Source organism: Rhinopithecus roxellana, chromosome 11 (assembly GCF_007565055.1).
Source record: "Rhinopithecus roxellana isolate Shanxi Qingling chromosome 11, ASM756505v1, whole genome shotgun sequence".
Classification (NCBI taxonomy): Eukaryota; Metazoa; Chordata; class Mammalia; order Primates; family Cercopithecidae; genus Rhinopithecus; species Rhinopithecus roxellana.
Window position 1 is genome coordinate 106,391,114 of NC_044559.1, and position 23,110 is coordinate 106,414,223.

At 44.2% G+C, this 23,110-nt stretch overlaps 1 protein-coding gene and 1 pseudogene across 4 annotated transcripts in view; one reads left to right on the top strand and one right to left on the bottom strand.

Moving 5' to 3' along the window:
• Positions 1–23,110, bottom strand: part of LOC115900362 (armadillo repeat-containing protein 4-like) — a 71,956-nt gene that overhangs the window by 46,059 nt on the left and 2,787 nt on the right. The window contains exon 1 of one of the 3 annotated variants that reach the window (XR_004060007.1): positions 7,380–7,857. The exons of the other annotated variants lie outside the window; for them this stretch is intronic. The gene's annotated coding sequence lies outside the window, so the exon portion shown is untranslated. Of the gene's footprint in view, positions 1–7,379; positions 7,858–23,110 lie in introns of those variants that run through there. 3 annotated transcript variants of the gene reach the window in all.
• LOC104676575 lies at positions 16,903–22,673 on the top strand (annotated as a pseudogene). The gene has a single exon (XR_004060005.1). The product of XR_004060005.1 is annotated as a leucine-rich repeat-containing protein 37A3 pseudogene (transcript).

A 23,110-nucleotide genomic window follows, 5' to 3' on the forward strand; every position in this document is an offset into this window, starting at 1 on the left:
GCGGGGCTGAGGTGGAAGGATCCATTGAGCCCAGGAGTTTGAGGCTGCAGTGAGCTATGATCACGCCGCTGCACTCCAGCCTGGGCAACAGAGCCAGACCCTGTCTCATATAAATAAACAAACAAACAAACAAACAAACAAATAAGTGCTGAGATATAAGAATGGAAATAAAGCAAAAATAATCTGGACAAGAATAGAGGAGAAAGAGTAATAGATTTGAGTCGTGTGTTGTCACAGCCAACCTAACTAGGGGTCAGATGTGGTCATGTTTGTGCTTGGAGCACAAAATTCATACAGAGGCAAAACAATTACAATCATGATATTCTTTTCTGTCATCTGCTTTATATGCATTTTTGTAAAAACAGTAATTTATATATATATATAAATATATATATATATATATATTTTTTTTTTCAAGATGGAGTTTTGCTCTGTCACCCAGGCTGGAGTGCAGTGGTGAAATCTCGGCTCACTGCAACCTCCACCTCCCAGATTCAAGCGATTCTCCTGCCTCAGCCTCCAGAATAGCTGGGATTACAGGTGCCCGTCACCATGCCCAGTTAATTTTTGTATTTTTAGTAGAGACAGGGTTTCACCATGTTTGCCAGGCTGGTCTTGAACTCCTGACCTCTAGTGATCTGCCCACCTCGGCCTCTCAAAAGTGTTGGAATTACAGGCTTGAGCCACCGTGATCAGCAGAGTCGTTATTACGTTTTTAATTGGTTTTAAGTAGGAGATCATATTTCAAAGGTTAGGACAAAAAGCTGAACAATACAGAAGTGACAAGCACTTCTGAAGAAAGTTACCACTTGCATAGTTAGAAATAAAATGCACCATTTAAAAAAATAAGATTTCAGGCCCGACGTGGTGACTCACGCCTGTAATCCTAGCACTTTGGGAGGCCCAGGCGGGCAGACTGCCTGAGCCCTGGAGGTTTAGAACAGCCTTGGCAACACGGTGAAACTCCGTCTCTACTAAAATACAAAAAATTAGCCAGGTGTGGTGGTGGGCGCCTGTAGTCTCAGCTGCTCGGGAGGCTGAGGCAGGAGAATCGCTTGAACCCGGGAAGCGGAAGTTGCAGTGAGCAGAGATAGCACCACCGCACTCCAGCCAGGGCGACAGAGCAAGATTCTGTCTCCAGAGAAAATAATAATAATAATAATAATAAAGATTTCAAACAACTCAGAGAGGCCAAGCAATATAAGAATTAAAGAGCTCTTGAAATGCAGTTTAAGAATGGTTTTGCTGCAGTTCTAAAAATGAAATTCTGACTTTATTATCACAAATAATCCCAAAGGCAGAAAAGGGAAAAGACATCTACAGGAAGCTTTGGCTAGCTAGGGAACTGTTTTTCATATGATTGGACTTTAAAAGTTCATATCCAAACCAAAGAAGAACAAGGTGGTAGAAAATAGAATGCCTAAGGTACAAAATACGCTGAGGTTGGCAAAAAGAAAAAAAAATGTGTATATATATAAAATATACATATATGGCCGGGCGCGGTGGCTCAAGCATGTAATCCCAGCACTTTGGGAGGCCGAGACGGGCAGATCACGAGGTCAGGAGATCGAGACCATCCTGGCTAACACGGTGAAACCCCGTCTCTACTAAAAAATACAAAAAACTAGCCGGGCGAGGCGGCGGGCGCCTGTAGTCCCAGCTACTCGGGAGGCTGAGGCAGGAGAATGGCGTAAACCCGGGAGGCGGAGCTTGTAGTGAGCTGAGATCGGGCCACTGCGCTCCAGCCTGGGCGACAGAGTGAGGACTCCGTCTCAAAAATAAATAAATAAAATATACATATATAAAAAACATATATACATATACACACATATATATTTGTTAGCTTATTTATTGTATAATTATGTGTAATGAAATAATACATTCTTATACAATCATATTTAATTTTAATGTTCATATAATTTATGCATATGTGTGTGGTATATATATTTTAGCCAAGTTTGAATGAGATAGATTGATAGTTCACTGTTTGAGAAGGAGCAATTTTTTTCTCATCTTAGATTTGAAAGGCTCTCATCTGAGGACAGCACTAATTCTTAAGACGTGTCTCCCTTATATTGAGCAAAATCAAAATTCATCATTCATCACCCCCCCACCTCCTGCTGCTATCCCAGAAATTGATCAATTTAAATACCAGAAGAGATTTCGTCTACATCAGAGGTCACAAAACCAACGGCTTCTGGCATCTGGCAGGTAATACGGAAGTACCCCGCAAATTTATAGAAATAAAAATCAAAATAATATGGATGACCCTGTGTGTTGGCTCATGCCTGTAATCCTAGCATTTTCAAAGCCTGAGGCAGGAGGATAACTTGAGGCCAGGAACTTGAGACATAGTGAGACCCCATCTCTAAAAAGTATATATGTACACACACACACATATACATATATATACACATATATGTATATACACACACACACATACAAACATACATAAGTATATATACACACACATATATACATATATGGGTGGAAAGACTAGGCATAAAGCAGCAATGAATGTTGGCAGTGTAGTGACCTGGATAATGTATACCCTGTCAAAAGAAATTTACCCACGAAAATTAAAAATTAAAATTGTGTATAATTTAAAAACTTTAAATTTAAAACTTAGAAAGATACTGTGTTGGCCAAGCCAAATATCCTCAGACTTCACCTGTGTGTCTCTGGTTCGCAATCCCTGGTTTAGAGGACTTCTGATATTCAGAGAGGTTAGATGACTTGCCCCCAAACCTAGAACCAATCAATAAAATTATGTACAACGAAGATATCAAATCCTAGAAGCAAGTGACTGGCTTACCTGACGACATAACCTGATTCAACTGCTGAGGGCGCCAAACTTGTATTCCACTCAAGTGGTTCCACAAAAATAAATTTTGCCTCTTGGGGATGTTTATAGATAAAACTCTTCACAAACATAATAATTTCCTTCAATATCACTTCATTTAGAAGGGTGATTTCGAGGGTTCTAGTTCCATGGCCAGCAGCAGTCCACTGCGCTGATTATTCGTCAGAGCCACACCCATGGAATCCGCCAGTGCTCAGACCTGAGCTTAGCACACACACTCCATCAGAGTAGAGATGGAGAGACAATAGCATCCACCTTTTCCTTGGAACATTTTTCATTCTCAAGACTTTAAACTAGTACTCCCCACCCCACATTCTGCTTATTAATCTTGGAAGATTGACTTTTTAAAATTATCTAATTGCTCTTCAGTTCAATGAAATAGTAAACCAGCACTTGGTAAAACTGACTAGTATTTAAGAACTTTCTGGTATTTGTCTGCCCTGAAATTAATAACTTATTTCTAATTTCCCTGGGGTCTAAGAGAGAGGATTCAAACAGATAAGCATAAAACCCAAACAGAAAACTCCAAGAGTGGAAAAAAAGAAGTGGACGAGGTTGGCATTAAGGACTTTTGTTCACAGCTCTGTTGAGAGCCAGCAGTTTCAGGGACAAATGCTCCTGTGAGCCAGGACACACACACACACACTGTTTAGAATTATACTATTAAACTGAATAACTGTTACCCTGACTTTCTTATAGTGATAATATCTGCATCATCACAATGATGACTGAAGAACATGATTCCGATAGCTCTGGGTTCCCCAAGTGCCTTCTGAGTTAAAAAAAAAAAAAAAAATAGAATAAGAAATTGAATAAGAACAGTATTGTGAAATACAATTTTTTTCTGAAAATTGATATAGGACACATTGATCCTATTACCAGACTATCTGGACAATCCAAATACTATATTATCTGCCCATATATCCTGCCCAGAATGGCATTTTACTGTAATTCACAACCTTCTTAAGAGTTAATGTGAGAGATGTAGGAATAAGTGAGAAGTCTTTCCACCTTTTTATCTAAATTAGTTATCGGAAGAATCTAGCAGTAAAATTTAAAACAAGTTCAAGTGAAACAAACTTCACATTGGCTAAATAGAAATTAGTCTGTAAAAGAAGATCTTTTAAAAAATAACCATATCTGTCGGCCGGGCGCGGTGGCTCAAGCCTGTAATCCCAGCACTTTGGGAGGCCGAGACGGGCGGATCACTAGGTCAGGAGATTGAGACCATCCTGGCTAACACGGTGAAACCCCGTCTCTACTAAAAAAAATACAAAAAACTAGCCGGGCGTGGTGGCAGGTGCCTGTAGTCCCAGCTACTCGGGAGGCTGAGGCAAGAGAATGGCGTAAACCCGGGAGGCGGAGCTTGCAGTGAGCTGAGATCCTGGCCACTGCACTCCAGCCTGGGCGACAGAGCTGAGACTCCATCTCAAAAAAAAAAAAAAAAAAAAAAAACATATCTGTAACATTAAATAATAGCCAAGTTAGAAAGCAAGTTCTGACTTTAATTTATAATGAACATTTAAGGTTTCTTTTGCAGATAATCTATACTTGTTTCTTTTCTCATTTGTAATAACACTCATTGATAAAATCTTTCTTCCAGAATATTAGAAGAATAGTTATACAGTTAAAAATAGAATAAAATTAGCTTCTTTCCCATCATTATATTTTTACAAAGGCTCGAAGAACAAAGATTAGATTTGGAGATTTTACATTCTGTACTGTATTAAATCTTAGAACTATCTATTAAATTCAATCACAAGAGATCATTGGATCACAACAGGGCAGTACTTTCTGCTGATAAAGAGTATACAAATATTATAGAGATGTCCAGTTATCAACATGATAGAAAAGGGGGCGTTATCAGCCTTTAGTGATGAGGACCAAGGATGTAAAATATCCTTCTGTGCAGGACAGTACCTCAGAAGGAAGAATTCTGCTGTAACCTCCAGGCATCTGGTAAGTGAAAAGCTTCAGATAAGCACTACCTGAGCCTAGAATTTTTCTGCATTTTGCAAAAATCGCAGAAGTATTTTGTCACAGTTTTAATACACCCTAAATTTTCCAGAATTGTAGCTATCATAAATGAAAGGAAGGTTGTACATACTTTGTTTTACATGGAATTTTACCAAGACACCATTGATAGCAATGTTATTTGAGAAATTTAAGTTGCAATGGCATGTCTGTATCAGTCTGCATTTGGGGCTGCTGTGTTCAGTCATTCTGTGTAAGGCTGGACATCTGACTACTTCCTTATATATTCTAGTGTAGTGGTACTGAGCACTTACATGACGATATTTTATTACAATTATTTTCTTTCATTTTATAGTTAAGCACACTATTGATATTTAAAACTTTATTAAATATGTAGGATTATAATCTATGATCTTGATTTCAGGATGGTAAAGCAGGATTACAAAATTTTGTTATAAAAACCAAGTACTGGATCAGATAGGGTTGAGAACAACTGATCCAGACAAATATACCAAAGTGTACATGAAATAAAGCATAGAAGTTAGTGCACGAATTTGTTCTGGGCAGTTTGTTTTAGTATTCCAGCATTTTGTTTCTATTGCTAACCAATGAGAAATGCTTTAGATTTAAACACATAAACATATTCTGATGTATATGTATGAGACTCTTGAGTTTCCCAATGTTGCATAAAATAAGTACAAATAAATTTAAAATAGGGTAAAATAAGTGCAAATAGCTTTATCTTATACACAACGACTTAGGTGAACAGTTCTGTCTTTAATCTTAAGCATAACATTTGTTTTGGTAATCTTATAAAGATTGTTTCTTGCACGTTTTTAAAGAAAAAAATGTGAAATTAAATAGATTATGCAACACTATGGTAGTCAACATACCATATAGTAACTTCTTGAAGGACCCTTAGCACAGAACTAAGAAATGCAAAATCGTTTATTTTCATCAAGATAAATTTTGACAGAAATGTAGCATTTGAATCTATTCAAATTCTATTTCCAAATCCAGTGAACCGTAGCAATGCACAGTTTTATTTAATAAGGTTGGTCAGCTTAAGAAAACCTCAGGGTGAAGCCAGGGCGCGGTGGCTCACACCTGTAATCCCAGCACTTTGGGAGGCCAAGGAGGGCGGATCATGAGGTCAAGAGTTCGAGACCAGCCTGACCAACATGGTGAAACCCCGTCTCTATTAAAAATACGAAAATTAGCCGGCTTGGCTGGCGAGCACCTGTAATCCCAGCTACTAAGGAGGCTGAGGCAGGAAGACTCACTTTGAACCCAGGGAGGCGGAGGTTGCAGTGAGCCGAGATCGCGCCACTGCACGCCAGCCTGGGCGACAGAGTGAGACTCCATCTCAAAAAGAGAAAGTAAACAATCAAGCAAAAAACCTCAAGGCGGTCTATGACAATCCAGAAGGCAAGTTCAATGTTATTAGAAAATAAATAAATAAATAAATGGTGTTCAAAATGGTCAATATAACTCAAAACTAAGGTTTTAAAATCTAAACCAGTTGCTCCCCAGTTTCTACCCATTGCCAATGTATTAGGTCTTTTGGCTTAAGAACCATAGTTAAAATGTATCCATGTAAATACACAGCACATACCTTTGAAGTAAAGAAAGTAAGTTTAAAGATTAAAAGGGAAAAAAGTTTTGGTTACATGTTTACATAAATCGGGATATTTACATGAACTGGGAATCACTTAACACTCATTTTTCTCTTTATCCAATGGATACCACAGACTGTTTTTCTAAGGGTCAATTTCAAGCTTCCAGCATCATTAGTGAAATGAAACCCATCCGGGAATCACATCGTTAACACTTAAACAGACGCACAACCGAATTCTTTAGGGGGCTATGGAAAGGCAGCCATCAGCTCTGAGATCTATGAATGTGGTTGTTAACATCCACCGGGTGTCCGCGCACACACGGCTTTCTGAGAATGCAGAAGTTAGTAAGACCTACAGAAAAATCGAACTTTCAGATCTGACATGAACAGGGCCCTAAGTAAAACCAAAGGTAAGCCTAGTGTGGAATGACAGCCCCCACCAGAGTCGATTACAAGAAGGAGGCCCAGAGCTGGGACCCTAAGTTTCCAGGGATGGATTCGGTAAGCGGACGAAGTGGGAAGGGACAGGGAAGGGACGGCGAAGACCACGCTGGGAGCGGGAGGCAGAGAGCTGCAAGGGCTGAGGAGAAAGGCTGGCTGGGGGATGGAGAGGCAAGGAAGCGGCGGGAGAAGTGGAGAGCTGATCCGGGAGGTGATGAGACCGGGGTAGTGCAGAGAGGCGCGCAGGGACTGAGGAGCAGACGATCCCCAACCTAAGGCCGAGGCAGAGTCTCGAGAGGAGGAAGGAGCAAGATGGGGCTGGGAGAGAGAAGGGGAGGAGGACGGATCTCGGCCTCCGGGAGGGAAAGGGGAGCAGGCCAGAGCAGCAGCTGCTGGGCCAGAGAGTGGCCCAGGTTTCCCAATCTACGCGGCCGGCTGCAGAGCCCCCGTGGGGTGGGCGTGGGGACCCCCGGCCGAACTCACCTGCAGCGCCCTGCTCCGCAGCAGTCGGCGCCCGCCTGTTGCTAGGATGCCAGTCAACACCGCGCGCCGGCGGCAGCTTATAGCTGTGCCCTCGGCAGAGGCCTCCCCAGTTTGTGCCTCCCTGGCTTGTGCCCTCCCCGGGCGCCGCTCCAGCCCTCCTGCTCGCACTCTTACCCCGGCCACGATTGCAGCCCGGATCAGTCACCGCGATCTCGGAACCTCCGCGCATCCAAGATTCCCGCGGACTCGCTGGACCGAATGCCCACGCCAGGAGACGCTCTACGCCAGTGCTGAGTTCCACCCGCCTTGGCCACCTACTGCTTTCCGCTAGGCCCCTCCCGGGAAACACTTTTATTCAACTCTGCATCTCCCTTTCTCAAAACACTTCTATGCAACTCCCGAGAATGCATTCCAACTCACTCCACGTGGTGGGAAAGGTTGACTTTGACCGGAGGTCGTGAGCAGTTGCGGGGTCGGGGGCAAGTTAGCAGAAACTTAAAATGGAGCAGAAAGAAAACAGAAAATATTGCTTAGAAACCCCGTTTTGCATTTCTCCACAGGCTTCCAGACAAGTGCATCGTATGTACCTGCAATATTCACTGAGTACCCTCAAGTAGCATAAGGCCTCTAATAGGATACTTGAGGCTTACATGTTTCTCTCCAGAAAACGAATATGGTAGAATACTCTGATACTCACCGGGAAAGCAGAAAGCGCTCTTCAATAGGGCAGTGGATCGGAGTGAAATGAAATGTGGATTACAGAGAAATAATGTCTACGTAAAATCAATAAAAACATGTTTGCATTTGCTTCGATGTTTCTAGCAATATCTTGAATTAGGATTATTACTTTATAATCTATAAGACTCCTGCCCCCTAGAATTTAATAAAAATAAGTGAAATAAAATTCAGTGATACCTAATCCTTTCATACACCAACTCTGAACTGGCTTTTTTTTTTCTTTTTTCTTTTCTTTTCTTTTTTTTTTTTTTTTTTTTTGAGACAGTTGAACTCTGTCGTCCAGGCTGGAGTGCAGTAGCGCGATCTCAGCTCACTGCAACCTCTGCCTCCTGGGTTCAAGCAATTCTCGTACCTCAACCTCCCGAGTAGCTGGGATTACAGGTGCCTGCCACCAAGCTCGGCTAACTTTTGTATTATTAGTGGAGACGGGGTTTCACCATGTAAGCCAGACTGGTCTCGAACTCCTGATCTGAGGTGATCTGCTCGCCTTGGGCTCCCAAAGTGCAGGGATTACAGGTGTGAGCTACCGTGCCCAGCCTCAACTGGCTTTTTGATTTCATGTATATAATAAAACACATCACAAGACAGCCACTCTAACAAAAATGGATGAAGAAATGGATAAAATTCCTTAGCAATAAATTGTAACAAAAACAAATTAATTGTAAAGTGTTATTTTAAAAAATTTGAAAGTTGAAAATCTTTGTACTACTGTAGGACTAGGGGAGGGGTTGTCAATACAGACTTAGAACATTTCTATTTGGGTGAGGAAAGAAAGATATAACCAGATGGAACTAAAAGAATTCAGAAGAAGCTTGTATGCCAGAGAAAACCAGAGCAGTTGCTCAGAAAGTATTTCTTGAAATCCTCCGTTTTACTATTTATACATGCCTGGTAACCCAGCTACAACTGCAGCGACGCTGTCACTCAATTCCCACAGAAGACAGCCATTGATTTTTTTGATCTGAAACCTAGCAGATCAGTCTTAGGCCACCAGTCTTTCTTAATTCTCCAACCATAACAACAAATCATTTAGTCTGCCCTTTTTAATTTGATGCACGTGCGTGTAAAACCAGAAGTTTACAGTGTCTAGGTTGCTTTCTCATTGCTTCCATAACTCAAAAAAATAGGCTTTTATTTAAAAATAGAACTTGTAGGCCGGGCGCGGTGGCTCAAGCCTGTAATCCCAGCACTTTGGGAGGCCGAGGTGGGTGGATCACAAGGTCGAGACCATCCATCCTGGCTAACACGGTGAAACCCCGTCTCTACTAAAAATATAAAAAAATTAGCTGGGCGTGGTGGCGGGCGCCTGTAGTCCCAGCTACTCAGGAGGCTGAGGCAGGAGAATGGCGTGAACCTGGGAGGTGGAGTTTGCAGTGAGCCGAGATCGCGCCACTGCACTCCAGCCTGGGCGACAGAGCGAGACTCTGCCTCAAAAAAAAAAAAAACTTGTAAAATGAGGCCGGGCGCGGTGGTTCATGCCTGTAAATCCAGCACTTTGGAAGGCGGAGGCGGGCGGATCACGAGGTCAGGAGATCGAGACCATCCTGGCCAACACGATGAAACCCCATCTCTACTAAAAATACAAAAACTTAGCCGGGCGTGGTGGCAGGTGCCTGTAGTCCCAGCTACTCGGGAGGCTGAGGCAGGAGAATGGGGTGAACCCGGGAGGCAGAGCTTGCAGTGCGCAGAGATCGCACCACTGCACACTCCAGCCTGGGCCACAGAGCGAGACTCTGTCTCAAAAAAAAAAAAAAAAAAAAAAAAAATTAGAACTTGGCAAATGAATAGTCCACACGATGGACCAAGTGCCTTTGGAATGCTTTTTTTTTGAGAGGGAGTCTCGCTCTGTCGCCCAGGCTGGAGTGCAGTGGCCGGATCTCAGCTCACTGCAAGCTCCGCCTCCCGGGTTGACGCCATTCTCTGGCCTCAGCCTCCCGAGTAGCTGGGACTACAGGCGCCCACCACCACTCCCGGCTAGTTTTTTGTATTTTTTAGTAGAGACGGGGTTTCACCGGGTTAGCCAGGATGGTCTCGATCTCCTGACCTCGTGATCTGCCCGTCTCGGCCTCCCAAAGTGCTGGGATTACAGGCTTGAGCCACCGCGCCCGGCCTGGAATGCTTTAATAAAAATAAGCCACCGAGATATTTAACTTTGAAAACAATCAACTATACAGGAATGCTATTCATTCTGGCTTCATTTTTTGTCACTTTTGAAAAGAGCATGCATTTTCAGAAGACTCACCACACTGAGCAAATTGCATAGGCATCTAACCTATATTTTTACTAGACAATGTTAAACATTTTATAAGAAGAATATTTTTGCCTGTTTTCAGCCGAAGGAGGCGGATCACGAGGTTAGGAGATCGAGACCATCCTGGCTAACACGGTGAAACCCCATCTCTACTAGAAATACAAAAAATTAGCAGGGGTGGTGGTGGCGGGCACCTGTAGTTCCAGCTACTCAGGAGGATGAGGCAGGAGAACGGCATGAATTCAGGAGGTGGAGCTTGCAGTGAGCCGAGATCACACCACTGCACTCCAGCCAGGGCAAAAGAGCAAGACTCCGTCTCAAAAAAAAAAAAGAAAAATATTTTTTAAATAAAAGATTATCAGTTAGCAATTACTCTTCTCATTAAAATGTATGTATTTGTCATTTTTTTGTATTTGCCTATGCACATTTGTACTGTCACAACTGTATTCAGTGTTTCCACAATTTTGAATTGTTCTTCAATTAATATTACACTATACATATTTCTAAGGTATTTTCATAGTATCAGTATTATAAATAAACACTTTGACTTTTATGTAATCTTAATATGGTTTGGGGTTAGGATAAAATTTACATTTTTTAAATTGAGATTTTTTTATATGTTCCAGAAAAATGTGTAAAGCATGGGCATTAATTACTACTTCAAAGTTTGAAAAAAAAAATGGATGTATTGAGTAACGTATTTAGGGAATTGAATTGACTAAAAGAATCTCAATTTTTCCTGAGTTAAGGCCATTTAAAACTTTTCTTGTTTATGAACTTTTAATTTGTGTGGAAAATGCCAATTTATTTAAATACACCTTCACATATAGTATATTGCTAAACAATTGTGCATAGTATTTCATTTTAATTTTTTAAAACCTTTTTTGTTTAATAAATATTTATTACTGTATCCTGCCTTTGTAATTTCCAAATTTAATTTGTATTGATTTTTGCTTGTTTATTATTATTGCTTTAAAAGAGTCAACTCATTTACTCTTCAACTTTTGACATTTTTTTGTTATATTTTTACTATTTTTTTCAATTATCTGTATTTGAACAACCTGATTTCTTTTCCTTTCTCTAAAAATAAACATTCACAAAGCTCTGAATTACTTTCAAGTTCTGCTCTGGTCACAATAGTTAGATGTTAATATGTAGTTTCTTCATTTTCTTTTTTTTCTTTTGCAACAGGGGGTCCCCACTGTTGCCCAGGCTGGGTGCAGTGGCACGATCATGGCTCACTGCAGCCTCCATCTCCTGGGCTCAAGCAGTCCTCCCACCTGAGCTCCCCAAGTAGCTCTTTTTAAAATGGCTTTTACTTTTGTCCATTAAGATGGTTTTGACCCCACTTCTAGACACCCTACCAGCAAGAGTCCCAACTGGAAAACCAGTGAGGGATAAGGGAGTGGGAATACTGAGGCGGGGGTGGGTAGGGAAGAAAGCACTATCTTGGTGTGGGGGACACGGTGCTTAGGGACCAGTGCCGGAACATTTAGGATGATGGGATATTTCGGAATTAAAACTGGATTCTTTTCCGGATGCCAAAGAGGCAAATGTGGAATGTCAGGATATCACCTGTCATTATACGGATACAGTTCAAAGCAGAACCTTCCTGCAAACATGTAGGGATATGAGGCATAGATATTTGTGCTTTATTTTCGGTTTTTTGGAGGTTGGCGAATGGAGTCTGGCTCTGTACCTAGGCTGGAGTGCAGTGGCACTATCTCCGCTCACTGCAACCTCTGCCGCCCAGCTCACCTTTGCCTCCAGGGTTCAAGAGATCCTCCCGCATTCAAGACATCCTCCCGCCTCAGCTTCCTGAGTAGCTGGGATTACTAGCATGCGCCACCTTGCCCAGCTAATTTTTGTACATTCACCATATTGGTGAGGCTAGTCTGGAAATCCTGACCTCAAGTGATCTGCCCACCTAGGCCTCCCAAAGTGCTGGGATTACAGGTGTGAGCCACAGCGCCTGGCCTGTTTTGGGTTCTTTTCTTCTCTTTTTGAAAGTGCAAAAGTTGTTAGGAATTGAATAGTTTCGCCTAAATGAGCCTCTACCTGCAGAGAAGCTTAGGCTTGCAACCAGTGAGAAAGCGGCTTATGCTAATTGGTATATAGCCTGGGCAACAGCATAAAAACTCTGTCTCAAAAAAAAAAAAAAAAAAAAAAAATGAAAGTATCGTAAATTATGAAAGACAGAATAAGCATCTTCAACAATACAAAATGAAAAATAATAGAAACTATACTCCATAATTACAAAACAATAACTCTTAGGTTGTTAAAATATTTTGTTACAATGTTATATTGTAAATAAGACACCCTCGGTATATATGCAGAAAAGATTATATTAGTATAGGAAACAGCTGTGATTGTAGCTATATAAACTAGAGAAATGCTAATCAGAAATAGGTTTATCAATTAGAAGAGAGAAGAAATTGAGTAAATGTAGAGTCTATAATTTAAAAATATACAATTTTAAATTAAATACATTTATTCAAATATAAAAATAAAAATTTATAAATATGCCAAAAGAAATATTGCTTGTTTATAATCAGGTTCATAGGAACTAACAGAGTAATTAGATGAGACAGTGTGCAAATAATTATGTTATTTTAGTAAAAATATCTAACACTGTACCTTCCAAATTAAAAATATACTTCTTTTTTAAAGGTCAACAAAAAATTGTTGTGCTTCACATTTTTAAAATTTATCCTTCTTGTAGTATAGTTTGAAGTTAGGTAGTGTGATGCCTCCAGCTTTGTTCTTTCTGCTCAGGATTGTCTTAGCTATACTGGCTCTTTTTTGGTTCCGTAAGAAATTTAAAGTAGTTTTTTCTAATTCTGTGAAGAAAGTCAATGGTAGCTTGATGGGGATAGCACTGAATCTATAAATTACTTTGGGCAGTATAGCCATTTTCACGATATTGATTCTTCCTATTCATGAGCATTGTGTCCTCTCTTACTTCCTTGAGCAGTGGTTTGTAGTTCTCCTTGAAGAGGTCTTTCACATCCCTTATAAGTTGTATTTCTAGGTATTTTTTTCCTCTTTTTTTTTTTTTTTTTTTTTTTTTGAGATGGAGTCTCGCTCTGTCGCCCGGGCTGGAGTGCAGTGGCCAGATCTCAGCTCACTGCAAGCTCTGCCTTCCGGGTTTACACCATTCTCCTGCCTCAGCCTCCCGAGTAGCTGGGACTACAGGCACCAGCCACCTCGCCTGGCTAGCTTTTTGTATTTTTTAGTAGAGACGGGGTTTCACCGTGTTAGCCAGGATGGTCTCGAACTCCTGACCTCGTGATCCACCCGTCTCGGCCTCCCAAAGTGCTGGGATTACAGGCTTGAGCCACCGCGCCCGGCTGGTATTTTATTCTCTTTGTAGCAATTGTGAATGGGAGTTCACTCATGATTTGGATTGCTATTTTTGGTGTATAAGAACGCTTGAGATTTTTTGAACACTGATTTTGTATCCTAAGACTTTGCTGAAGTTGCTTATCAGCTTAAGGAGATTTTGGGCTGAGACGATGGGGTTTTCTAAATATACAATCATGTTATCTGCAAACAGAGACGATTTGACTTCCTCTCTTCCTATTTGAATACCCTTTATTTCTTTCTCTTGCCTGATTGTCTTGGCCAGAACTTCCAATACTATGTTGAATAGGCGTGGTGAGAGAGGGCATCCTTGTCTTGTGTCAGTTTTCAAATGGAATGCTCCCAGCTTTTGCCCATTCAGTATGATATTGGCTGTGGGTTGGTCATAAATAGCTTTTATTATTTTGAGATACATCTACTCATAAGTGGGAGTTGAACAATGAGAACACACGGACACGAAGTGGAACACCACATACTGGAGCCTGTCTGGGGGTGGGGGAGTACAGGAGGGATAACATTAGGAGAAATACCTAATGTAGATGATGGGTTGATGGGTGCACCAAACCACCATGGCACGTGTATACCTATGTAACAAACCTGCATGTTCTGCACATGTATCCCAGAACTTAAAGTATAATAAAAATAAATAAAATAAAATAAAATTTATCCTCCAAGTGAAATTACTATAAGAAGATACATCTAACCTATAAGTAAATAATCTACTGTTTGGAAAAGTTAACAAACTTCTCAACACACAATAGAATTAAGGAAGACAGGGTGGGCTCGGTGGCTCATGTCTGTAATCCCAGCACTTTGGGGGGCCAAGGCTGGCAGATCACAAGCTCAAGAAATTGAGACCATCCTGGCCAACATGGTGAAACCCCATCTCTACTGAATATACAAAAATTAGCTCGGTGTGGTGGCATGAGCCTGTAGTCCCAGCTACTCGGGAGGCTGAGGCAGGAGAAACGCTTGAACCCAGGAGGCGGAGGTTGCCACGAGCCAAAATCCTGCCACTGCACTGCAGCAGGAAATTAATAACAAAAGAGAGAGAGAGAGTATGGGGGTGGGGAGTGTGTGTGTGTGTGTGTGTGTGTGTGTGTGTGTGTGTCTGTGTGTGTGTGTATGTGAGTGAGAGAGAGAGAAAGAGAGACTATCTCTGCTGCTTCTGTGGAAAAGCAGCCCCACCTCCTCCTGCTGATCAGGGTATATTAATCCTGCCCCAATGGTGATGTATTTCTTGTCTTTTGGTTACTGGACCCAAGGAATCTAAAGCCCCCCCACAGATAATCTTCTTTAGAGAGCAGGACTTGCCTGCCTTCCAGATCCCAGAGCTGCAGGGATAAGAATCACAGAAAACCTTAGAAGATTATTGGGCGCATTTGTAACTGGGGACACTACTGTTGCTACCTCTTATTTTCCTGTAGATTCTTCCTATGGAGGAAGAACTACTATATAAAGATCTGTGACTGAATATGTATAAAAGATGATGCCTCCTGCTTTCAGAATGTCTCCTTTGGCATAGTGCCGCCCTTGCATCTTGAGAATGTTTCCCCAGGGCTCCATCATGAGTCCAACTGCTTCTTTTTTGTTTTTTTTTTTTTTTTTTTTTTTTCTTTTTTTTTTTTAGACAGAGTCTCCATCCGCGGCCAGGCCGGAGTGCAGTGCCTCAGCTACAACCTCCGGCTCCCAGATTCAAGTGATCCTTCTGCCTCAGCCTCTGGAGTAGCTGGGACTGCTGGTGCCCACAACCATACCCCGCTAATTTTTGTATTTTTAGTAGAGACGGAGTTTCACCTTGTTGGCCAGGATGGTCTTGATCTGTTGACCTCGTGATCCACCCGCCTCGGCCTCCCAAAGTACTAGGATTACAGGCGTCAGCCACCGGCCCGGTCAAATTAAGACTATATATATATATAGATTTTTTTCTTGAAACCTACAGGGATTTAAGAATCATTAGTATATTGAGCGGGAAGAAACAAGATGGTGGCTGAAGGTGATCCAGAGTAGGGCCCCAGCGATTAGGATTGAGCCTTCTCCCTCCACCCGCCCGGCCCCTCGGGCCTCCCTACCCGGCCCACCGCCCCCACTGGGCCCGCCCCTCCCCGCCCGCTTTCCCTTCTCCCCGCTCCTCGGCTCCAACCTGAGGAGCCGGCGGCCCCGGCCGACCAGGTAGCCCGCAGCTCCCGCTGCGGAGCGCTGCGCCGTGGCCCGGCAGCCGCCTCAGCCGCCGCCCGCGTCGGAACCCATCCGGGGCTCCGCTCGCGGTAACGCGGTAGCAGCCGGGGCAGGTGGGCCGCCGCCAGGCTGACCTGGCGCCCAAGAAGCGGCTGAGCTCTCCCAGGGTGGGCAGCAGTAGCCACAGGAAGCCGCCGCCAGCAGCAGCCCCCAGCCCCAGCGTCCCAGGCCGGCGGGGAGCGGGGCGACGAGGCGGGGACAGCCACCTGGCCTGGAGGGCTGTCGACAAAGTGGTATACGATGACCTCGAGAGCGAGGAGGAGGGAGGACGGTGACGCCGAGGAGACCCAGGAATGTGAGGACAACTAGGAGGATGAGAGGGAGGACGACCACGATGACTCCGATTACCCGGAGGAGTTGGAAGAGGACAACGAGGAGCCAGTTGCTCCTCAGGAGCCATAGTACCTACAGCAGCACTCCAGGCTGGAATGCAATGTTGTGATCTCGGCTCAGGGCGGCCTCTGCCTCTCAGGTTCAGGAGATTCTCCTGCTTCAGCCTCCTGAGTAGCTGGGATTACAGGTCAGTTGCTCTCCCTGGAAGGAAGAGTACTCTCAGATTTCACCTTGAAGGAGGAAGAGTTCAGGCTGCCAGAACTGGACTAGCACTTTTGAATATCCCCAGGAGAGGTCCCATGACTTCCTTGGGAAGCTCTACCTTGCCCCCACCCAACCCTACCCCACCACAGCAGGCCGCTGGAGTCCTGGGACCACCGGGGTCTGCGGCCCAAATCCTCCCTCACCAAGGGGAGGGGAGGGGTATTCCGGCGATGGGGGGGGGAAGGGGTGCTTGGGCACGATTTTGACATCAGATTGCCATGGTGACATGGAGCAGATCTAGACCGGAGCCTAATAAAGGTGGCATAAATAAAGGTGTCATAAAGACAGGGCGGGGCACACGCTTATAAGGGGCACAAGGGTCTTGGGGCTGCCAGAATGGCTGCCGCTCATTGTGCGGTGCCAGCATGTGTCATGTCCGGTTGTGTTTGTGAGGCCCAGGGCCCCTTCTCACGTGGCAACTATTATGGTTACTAGTCAAGGAGGTTCAGCCTCTGGAGTAGGTCAAGGACTGGCTCCAACTGACCTGTAATTCCCCCCTCCCCCGCCACCCCTGGGGCTGCCTGAGCCCTGGTCTTCCCGCTCCTCCCATCTCCCATGGGAATCTCCCCATGCACCTACTCCTCTGGCAGACCCCGGGGACTTGGATTACCTGGGGCCCTCTGCTTCCTGGCAGATGTCAGCCCCACCCCAGGAATGGTCTGAAAATTTGGTTCCATACCTGGACATGGATTCAGCTGGAGAGCTGCCCCTGGGGTCAGAGCAGTTCTCCGCTGCACACCAGGATTTAAATGACAAGCTGACTCCACAAGAAAGGCTCCCAGAGGTGGTTCCAATGGTGAATGGGAATCAGAACCAGACCCTAGTTCAGCCTCCTCACCTCAAAAGTAAGTTTCAAACTGCAGATCTAGATCGGGATGCAGGTCATCAGGCAGATGAAATACTTGTTCTACTAGACAGTAAGGTTTCAAAACCAACCAAATTTATTGTTTCGCCCAAGAACCTGAAGAAAGATCTAGCTCAGCGTTGGAGCCTTGCTAAGATTGTTGGAATTCCACACCAATTATCCAAATCTCAGCAGCAGAAACAGACTTTGCAGGCTGAATATTTGAGTATAGACACACTGTATCCCAGCAGCTGCCTCCAGAACTCCGGGTTAACTTGGATGAGCCTCCAGGGCTCCCTGAGCAAGTTGGACTTTCTCAATTCCATCTAGAGCCTGAAACTCAAAATCCAGAGACCCTTGAAGACATCCAGTCCTCTTCACTCCAGCAAGAAGCCCCAGCGCAGCTTCCACAGCTCCCTGAGGAGGAAGAACCTTCTTCAACCCAGCAGGAGACCCCAGCTCGGCCTCCAGAGTACTCTATGGAGAGTCAAGCTCAAACTCTACCGAATCATGAGGTGACAGTTCAACCTCCAGGTGAGGATCAAGCTCATTATAACCTGCCCAACATTACAGTTAAACCTGCAGATGTGGAGGTTACCATAACTTCAGAGCCTACCAATGAGACAGAATCTTCCCAAGCCCAGCAGGAGGCCCCAATTCAGTTTCCAGAGGAGGTGGAACATTCTGCGACCCAGCAGGAGGCCCCAACTGAGCCTCCAGGTCCTCCTATGGCACATGAACTTTCCATCAGTGAGCAGGAGCAGCCAGCTCAGCCTTCGGAGTCTTCTGGGGAGGTTGAATCTTCTCAGACCCAGCAGGAGACCTCAGCTTAGCCTCCAGAAGAGATGGAACCTTCTGCAAACCAAGAGGAAGCCCCAACTGAGCCTCCAGGTCCTCCAATAGAGCCTGAACTTTCCCCCAGTGAGCAGGGGCAGCCAGGTCAGCCTTCTGAGTCTTCTGGGTAGGTTGAATCTTCTCAGACCCAGCAGGAGACCCCAGCTCAGCCTCCAGAACATCATGAAGTCACAGTTTCAACTCCAGGTCACCATCAGACTCAGCATTCAGATTTGCCCAGTGTCTCTGTTAAGCCTCCAGACATGCAGCTCACCATAGGAACAGGGCCTAGTGAAGAGGTGGGAACTTCTGCAGTCCACCAGGAGGCTACAGCTCAGCTCTCAGGGCCAGGTAATGATGTAGAACCTCCTGCTATCCAGCATGGGGGCCCACCTCTGCCTCCAGAGTCATTGGAAGAGGCTTTACCTTTAGCAGTTCAACAAGAGACTTCAGTTCAATTTCCGGAACCTATTAATAATGAGAATCCCTCTCCAACCCAGCAGGAGGCTGCAGCTGAGCATCCACAGACTGCTGAGGAGGGTCCAGCTCAGACTCCAGAGCTCCCTAATGTAGCTGTAGCCTAACCTCCAGAGCATTCAAACCTGACTCAAGCCACAGTTCAACCTTTGGACCGGGGACTTACCATCACTACAGAATCCACAACAGAGGTTGAACTTTCTCCTACCATGCAGGAGACCCCAACTCAGTATCCTACAAAATTTGTACCCCAACTTCCAGTATATCAAGACGTAACAATTCCAACACCAGGTCAGGATCAAGCTCAGCATCCAATGTCACCCAGCGTTACAGTTCAACCTTTGGACCTGGGACTTACCATCACTCCAGAACCCACTATGGAGATTGGACATTCTACACCCCTGAAGAAGACTATAGTTCCTCCCAAGCACCCTAAAGTGACACTTCCACATCCAGACCAGGTTCAGACTCAGCATTCAAACCTGACTCAAGCCACAGTTCAACCTTTGGATCTGGGGCTTACCATCACTCCAGAATCCACGACAGACTTTGAACCTTCTACAGCCCTGACGACTACAGCTCCTCCTCCAGAACTCCCTGAGGTGACACTTCCACCTTCAGACAAGGGTCAGGCTCAGCATTCAAACCTGACTTAAGTCACAGTTCAACCTCTGGACCTGGAGCTTACCATAACTACAGAACCTACTGCAGAGGTTAAACTGCCTCCAACCATGGAGAAGACCTCAACTCAGCCTCCAGACCTGGGGCTTGCCATCACTCCAGAGCCCACTACAGAGATTGGACATTCTATAGCCCTGAAGAAGACTACAGTTCCTTGTCCAGACCAGGTTCAGACTCTGCATCGAAAACTGACTGAAGTCACAGGTCCACCTACTGAGCTAGAACCTACTCAGGATTCATTGGTTCAGTCTGAAAGTTATGCCCAAAATAAGGCTTTAACTACACCAGAGGAACAAAAGGCCTCCGCAAGCACCAACATATGTGAGCTCTGTACCTGCGGAGATGAGACGCTGTTGTGTATTGATCTCAGCCCAAAACAGAGGCTCTGCCAAGTGCCTGTGCTAGAGCCCAACACCTACAATGGCACCCTTCACCATCTTAAATTTCCAAGGAAACTATATTTCTTAAATTGATGGAAATGTATGGAAAGCATACAGTTGGACCGAGAAACTAATTCTCAATTAAAATTATTTGACTAAATTACATAAGGATTCATTGAAGGCCTGGTATCCCTCTAGTTTTTAGATTTATCCTGCAATAAAATACAGTCTATTGAAAGACATACATTTGAACCACTACCATTTTTGCAGTTTATAAATCTTGGTTGCAATTTACTTACAGAACTGAGCTTTGGAACATTTCAGGCCTGGCACAGAATGCAGTTCTTACACAAGTTAATTCTCAATTGCAATCCTCTGACAACTGTTGAAGATCCATATCTCTTTAAACTGCCAGCATTAAAATATCTAGACATGGGAGCAATGCAAGTCCCATTTACAACAATTAAGAACATTCTCATGATGATTGTTGAACTGGAGAAACTGATCTTACCTAGCCATGTGGTCTGCTGCCTCTGCCATTTTACAAATAGCATTGAGGCTGTCTGCAAGACAGTCAAGCTGCACTGCAACAGTGCATGTCTGACAAACACCATACATTGTCCTGAAGGAGCATCTGTAGGGAATCCAGAAGGAGCATTCATGAAGGTGTTACAAGCCCCGAAGAAGCACACGAGCACTGAGCTGACTATTGAGCCGGAGACGGCCTCAGATAGCAGCGGCATCAACTTGTCAGTCTTTGGGAGTGGACATCTAGACACCAATGACGAGAGGGATGTTATCAGTGCACTAAGTTACATCTTGCCTTATTTCTGAGCAGTAAATCTAGATGTGAAATCAATGTTGTTACCGTTCATTAAACTGCTTTCTTCAAATGTGCAAGATGGAGATAGGCCCCTGGGTATTTTGAAAAACAGTACAAAGAGCCCCTCTCTTCAACCTGTATCCAACAACTCAACTTATGAAAATAAACTGAGAAAGCTGTATTTGCTGGAAAATATGTTAGATGCAGAAATACAAAAAAAAAAAAATCGATGAAGTTAAAAGGGAACAAAAAACTTTCATGCGTATGCAGTCCAGCTTTCTAGGACAAATTTAAATGCCAAATATTTGAAAAGAAATTAGAAACTATCCAGCTACAGGAAAACAGCCTGGCAAAGATTCAAAGTGTAGGCAAAAACCTGCAGAGAGTGAACAGACTCCTCATGGGCCCAAAGAGCATCCAGAAAAGGCACTTGGAACAGGTGGGAAAGCAGAGCATCAGGAGGGAAGATGGACCCAGACATTTGCGGAGAACACTGCCAAAGAAAAAAGGCTCGGGAGTCCAACCCAAGGGAGCCGAAACAGCCTCACATAGAGCAGGGGTCTGAGAAGTTAATGGGAAACACCGTCTACTCCAAGCCTTCGTTCACCCAAGAGCATAAGGCAGCAGTCTCCTTTGTGCTGAAACTCTTCTCCATGGCATGCCTTCTGCCTCCACCTCTGCAAAAGCCCTACCTCAGGTCAGAGACAGATCGAAAGACTTAACCTACACCACTTTCATTTTAGAAAATGCAAAGGCTAGAGTTAAAAATATGAAGACTGCTAAACCAATGGTACATTCCAGAAAAAAGTACTGCTTTCATAAAACTCGCTCCCGCATGGCTCACAGAACACCCAAGGCCAAAAAAGAGTTCAAACTTCAGAAAGAAAAGTTATCTTGATAGACCGATGCTCGCAAAGAGGCCTCCGTTCTCTGCAGCGAAGAGCCTATGAATTCCCCTTCACAAGGGGCTTTTTCATCTTAAGGAGATCCGAGCCCTCGGGAAAATGCTCTTCTGGAAATATTTGCTCCTTCAGAACGTTTTATAGAAAACACTAACGTAAAAAACACAACTGTAAGAAATGCCTTTGAAGAAAACATTTTTATGGAAAACACTACTATGCCAGAAGGCACCATCTCTGAAAACACAAACTACAATCATCCTCCTGAGGCAGATTCCGCTGGGACTGCGTTCAACTTAGGGCCAACTATTACACAAACGGAGACAAAGTGGGAATACAACAACGTGGGCACTGACCTGTCCCCCGAGCCCCAAAGCTTCAATTACTCATTGCTCTCGTCCCCAGGTGATCAGTTTGAAATTCAACTAACCCAGCAGCTACGATCCCTCATCCCCAACAACAATGTGAGCAGGCTCATTTCTCATGTTATCCGGACCTTGAAGATGGACTGCTCTGAGACCCACGTGCAATTGACCTGTGCCAAGCTCATCTCCAGGACAGGCCTCCTGATGAAGCTTCTCAGTGAGCAGCAAGAAGTAAAGGTGTTCAAGGCAGAATGGATACGGAACAGTGGAAAACAGAACTATATCAACGAGAGCATGGAAGCCCAGAATGAACAGAAAGAGCAGAAGTCAAGTGAGCTCACAAAAGAAGTTCCAGGATATGGCTATAACAACAAACTCATCTTGGCAATATTTGTGACTGAAATACTAACAACTTTAATTCTAGTCTTCTGCCTCATTGAGGTTTATTCTCACCGAAGGTCATCACAAGAAGATGAAGGCTTCTCAAGGGGCATTTTCAGATTTCTGCCATAGAGGAGATACTCTTCGCGGAGTGAGACTCACGTTGGATCTTTCTCACTCAGACAGCTGCTCTGGCTTAAAGATATGTACAAACCTCTCCACGCCACAAGAGTAAATACCAGGCATGGAAGCTGCACAAGAAGTCATCTAATGAGGACGAGATCCTCAACAGGGACCCTGGGGACAGCGAAGCCCCAACAGAGAAAGGGGAGGAGAGTGAAGCCCTGCCATAGGAGGAGAACACAGAGTGACCCCAGCCCGCCTCAGGCCTCCTGCAAAAATACTTAGCATAAACAACAAGGGCCATCAGAAAGAAAAGTGGGACTGAAGCCAGCGGCCCACGAGTCCACAGAGGCAGCGAGCCGAGGAAGCACAGGGCCATGATTCCCTCCCGTGTTTCCCAGTCTAGTCACCCAGACCTGAAAACATATCCTCAGGGGGTGGAGATTTTACAATACCATTGTTCTTGGTGGAAAAAAAAATCATTAGTTTATTATATATTGTGCACTGACAGTGACATAGTAGACTTCTTGATCATCTTGAGAAGTCTACGAGACACTAAAAGAATAATCTACTTGTTCGGTTATCTTAACTTTCAATGTATCTGTTTTGTCTTTTTGTCTTAATTTTATGCATTGAACTGCAGTGATTCTAACTAAAGTGAATAATAATTCAAGAAGCTTAGGCTCTATTAAAAACACACACTCATGAATTCTCTATTTAACATGCCTCAATATAGG